This window comes from Oncorhynchus gorbuscha, unplaced genomic scaffold, assembly GCF_021184085.1.
Source record: "Oncorhynchus gorbuscha isolate QuinsamMale2020 ecotype Even-year unplaced genomic scaffold, OgorEven_v1.0 Un_scaffold_7356, whole genome shotgun sequence".
Lineage (NCBI taxonomy): Eukaryota > Metazoa > Chordata > Actinopteri > Salmoniformes > Salmonidae > Oncorhynchus > Oncorhynchus gorbuscha.
The window spans coordinates 1-5,000 of record NW_025750758.1 but is presented as its reverse complement, the minus strand read 5'-3'; positions in this window follow the sequence as shown (position 1 = coordinate 5,000).

Here is a 5,000-nt window from a genome sequence, read left to right as displayed (position 1 = left end):
ACCAGTCATGGTAGAGTAGCCCAGTCACGTGACCTTCACTGACCAGTCATGGCAGAGTAGCCCGGTCACGTGATCTTGACTGACCAGTCATGGCAGAGTAGCCCAGTCACGTGATCTTCACTGACCAGTCATGGCAGAGTAGCCCAGTCACGTGATCTTCACTGACCAGTCATGGCAGAGTAGCCCGGTCACGTGATCTTCACATGACGGTCTGTATTTTTGGGTTAATTTTCCCTACTATGTAATCTATTTCTCTGCCATGTGCCTTCGTCTTCGTCACTATAGTTACTGTAGGGTGTAAACTGTAGGGTGTAAACTGTAGGGTGTAAACTGTAAGGTGTAAACTGTAGGGTGTAAACTGTAGGGTGTAAACTGTAGGGTGTAAACTGTAGGGTGTAAACTGTAAGGTGTAAACTGTAGGGTGTAAACTACCCAGTGATGGGGAAATCAGTGGAGTTTGATCAATAAAACCATAAACCTTTCAAATAGGTCACCGCCTAAACTGTGCTGCAACTTCAGAACGGAATAGCAACAATAACTAGTTACGTGGGTCTGTAAGTAGGCCGAGTGTAAAGTGGATTACTGTAGTTCTTCACAGCCAGTGGGTTAAACTGAGTAGGCCGAGTGTAAAGAAGTGGATTACTGTAGTCCTTCACAGCCAGTGGGTTAAACTGAGTAGGCCGAGTGTAAAGTGGATTACTGTAGTTCTTCACAGCCAGTGGGTTAAACTGAGTAGGCCGAGTGTAAAGAAGTGGATTACTGTAGTCCTTCACAGCCAGTGGGTTAAACTGAGTAGGCCGAGTGTAAAGTGGATTACTGTAGTTCTTCACAGCCAGTGGGTTAAACTGAGTAGGCCGAGTGTAAAGTGGATTACTGTAGTTCTTCACAGCCAGTGGGTTAAACTGAGTAGGCCGAGTGTAAAGTGGATTACTGTAGTTCTTCACAGCCAGTGGGTTAAACTGATGTTGTGTCATTCAATCGTTGTAAAAAGACACTACAGTGAACATAAGTAACCTATTGTAGCCCAATGAGATGCCACGCCAGGTCACTTCCTGAGAACAAGTACTCCCGTTCTCATGTGACTTGGTCTGTCATAAGGAAACTAGGCCAATTTGAAAACCAGTTTGTTCTGTTGTCTGTGCAATTGTACTGAATACAAAACAACACAATCATGTTCAATTACATTATAGGGGTGGTTTTGCAGACCGAGTATAATTTCAGGCTAATTCTACTTAAATTCATCCAGATTAAAAAGAAACAATAGTCTAACTCTGAGATGTTGCTTAACTTCAAGATTAATTTGTTCTAGACTAGGGAGTCCCAGACTAAGGTAAATAAGGACTAGCCGGTAAATCTTTGGAAGCCTGATTATATTATATAAATGATGTGTGTTTGGTGATGACCTGAGGATGCTTCAAAAACCAGGGATGGGACACGAATACATGAGGATTGGGTGGAATCCCTGGGCAGCCATGTTGTTTGAGGTCACTGTGAATCCCTGGGCAGCCATGTTGTTTGAGGTCACTGTGAATCCCTGGGCAGCCATGTTGTTTGAGGTCACTGTGAATCCCTGGGCAGCCATGTTGTTTGAGGTCACTGTGAATACATGAGGATTGAGTGGATCTGGAGCAAGTCACCTAAACCAAACAACGGACTGAGGTAAAAGAAAAAAACTGAAAGTAATTCCCCTTAAATTTTAAGGGAAAAAAAACAACTCTTGAAGCGAATTGTGTCAAACCAGCCAATTATCCAGAAGGAACAGTATGACGCACCAACAGACAACAAGAAAACATCATTCCTGTACTGCCGTCTGGAATGAATTCAACCTCAAATGAAAAAGTAAACAAAATGAAGCTACAACAACTTCAGGTGAACTACTGCCCGGTCACATGACCTTCACTGACCAGTCATGGCAGAGTAGCCCGGTCACATGACCTTCACTGACCAGTCATGGCAGAGTAGCCCGGTCACGTGACCTTCACTGACCAGTCATGGCAGAGTAACTCGGTCACATGACCTTCACTGACCAGTCATGGCAGAGTAACCCGGTCACATGACCTTCACTGACCAGTCATGGCAGAGTAGCCCACTGCAACAACTTCAGGTGAGTTACTGGATTTATTATTGGCCCACTTTTACAAATCGGAGTTACATTAAAATGTTAGTTTTACATAACACAACACAACACAACACAACACAGTGGGGCCTAAATGTAACACGACACAGTGGGGCCTAAATGTAACACAACACAGTTAAACCTAAATGTAACACGACACAGTGAGTCCTAAATGTAACACAACACAGTGAGTCCTAAATGTAACACGACACAGTGGGGCCTAAATGTAACACAACACAGTTAAACCTAAATGTAACACGACACAGTGAGTCCTAAATGTAACACAACACAGTTAAACCTAAATGTAACACAACACAGTGGGGCCTGAATGTAACACAACACAGTTAAACCTAAATGTAACACAACACAGTTAAACCTAAATGTAACACAACACAGTGAGTCCTAAATGTAACACAACACAGTGAGTCCTAAATGTAACACAACACAGTTAAACCTAAATGTAACACAACACAGTTAAACCTAAATGTAACACAACACAGTGAGTCCTAAATGTAACACGACACAGTGAGTCCTAAATGTAACACAACACAGTGAGTCCTAAATGTAACACAACACAGTGAGTCCTAAATGTAACACAACACAGTGAGTCCTAAATGTAACACAACACAGTGAGTCCTAAATGTAACACAACACAGTGAGTCCTAAATGTAACACAACACAGTGAGTCCTAAATGTAACACAACACAGTGAGTCCTAAATGTAACACAACACTGTGAGTCCTAAATGTAACACAACACAGTGAGTCCTAAATGTAACACAACACAGTGGGGCCTAAATGTAACACGACACAGTGGGGCCTAAATGCATTTATGTGACAGAAATATAACAGAAACAATATCATCCATAATTACTAATTTCATTTCTATATTGGTCTTGTCTTTCTAAGGTCCTGTGGAAAAACATATAAATCTACGTAAAGAAGACAAATGCTGTTGCTCTTTAGGGAACGTTTCAAAACCTGGTCAGACGAGAGACAGATGAGCTGGGGGACTTGTTGACCGACTTGTTGACCGAGATCCTTGATAGTCAGCGACTCCTGGAAGGTACCACTTGGGCAGCCATGTTGTTTGAGGTCACTGTGAATCCCTGGGCAGCCATGTTGTTTGAGGTCACTGTGAATCCCTGGGCAGCCATGTTGTTTGAGGTCACTGTGAATCCCTGGGCAGCCATGTTGTTTGAGGTCACTGTGAATCCCTGGGCAGCCATGTTGTTTGAGGTCACAGTGAATCCCTGGGCAGCCATGTTGTTTGAGGTCACTGTGAATCCCTGGGCAGCCATGTTGTTTGAGGTCACTGTGAATCCCTGGGCAGCCATGTTGTTTGAGGTCACTGTGAATCCCTGGGCAGCCATGTTGTTTGAGGTCACAGTGAATCCCTGGGCAGCCATGTTGTTTGAGGTCACAGTGAATCCCTGGGCAGCCATGTTGTTTGAGGTCACTGTGAATCCCTGGGCAGCCATGTTGTTTGAGGTCACAGTGAATCCCTGGGCAGCCATGTTGTTTGAGGTCACTGTGAATCCCTGGGCAGCCATGTTGTTTGAGGTCACAGTGAATCCCTGGGCAGCCATGTTGTTTGAGGTCACTGTAAAGCACTGCTGTTGCAATCGTGACAATGTAGTATCTTCCCGTTTGAACGTGCTGCCCAGGGATTCACAGTGACCTCAAACAACATGGCTGCCCAGGGATTCACAGTGACCTCAAACAACATGGCTGCCCAGGGATTCACAGTGACCTCAAACAACATGGCTGCCCAGGGATTCACTGTGACCTCAAACAACATGGCTGCCCAAGTGGTACCTTCCAGGAGTCGCACTCCACATTGGAGTTGGCTTGGGCAGCCATGTCTCCACATTGGAGTTGGCTTTGGGCAGCAGCGTCAAGAACCTTGATGTAAATTGTCTTTCAGTTCATATACCGTGGGCCTCCCGACTGGCGCAGCGGTCTAAGGATCTGCATCTCAGTGCAAGCAGGTGTCACTATAGTCCCTGGTTCAAAACCAGGCTGCATCACATCTGGCCGTGATTGGGAGTCCCACAGGGCGGCTGCCCAGTGTCGTTAGGGTAGGCCATCATCGTATATAAGAATTTGTTCTTAACTGACTTGCCTGGTTAAAAATATTTTTAAAAAATATAGCATTGTGGACTATTCTGCACATACAGTGGGGCAAAAAAGTATTTAGTCAGCCACCAATTGTGCAAGTTCTCTCACTTAAAAAGATGAGAGAGGCCTGTAATTTTCATCATAGGTACAGGGTAGCCTAGTGGTTAGAGCATTGGACTAGTAACCGAAAGGTTGCAAGTTCAAATCCCTGAGCTGACAAGGTACAAAATCTGTTGTTCTGCCCCTGAACAGGCAGCTAACCCACTGTTCCTAGGCCGTCATTGAAAATAAGAATTTGTTCTTAACTGACTTGCCTAGTTAAATAAAGGTAAAAAAACTATGACAGACAAAATGAGAAAAAAAAATCCAGAATATCACATTGTAGGATTTTTTATGAATTTATTTACAAATTATGGTGGAAAATAAGTATTTTATCACCTACAAACAAGCAAGATTTCTACTTTTTTGCCCCACTGTGAATGACAATGGAATGTTCCAGATGCTTAAAACCTCAAGGGGAACAGTACTGGGAGGGATGGGCCCTTTCCCCCCGAAGAGAGTCAGATGAAAGCCTTGGCTCAAGAAAACAAATTATATCAGCTGCATTTTCTTTGTTCATATGGAAACGGTCACAGAAATGGATTTCATCAAAATCATTCAGTGGGTTTGGCTCCTGTCTTCTGGCCTTGGAGGTGGTTTTTAATCATCGTTGAAATAGTCCCGGTAATTCATTTCCCGGTAATTCATTTTCCTCCATAGCAGACT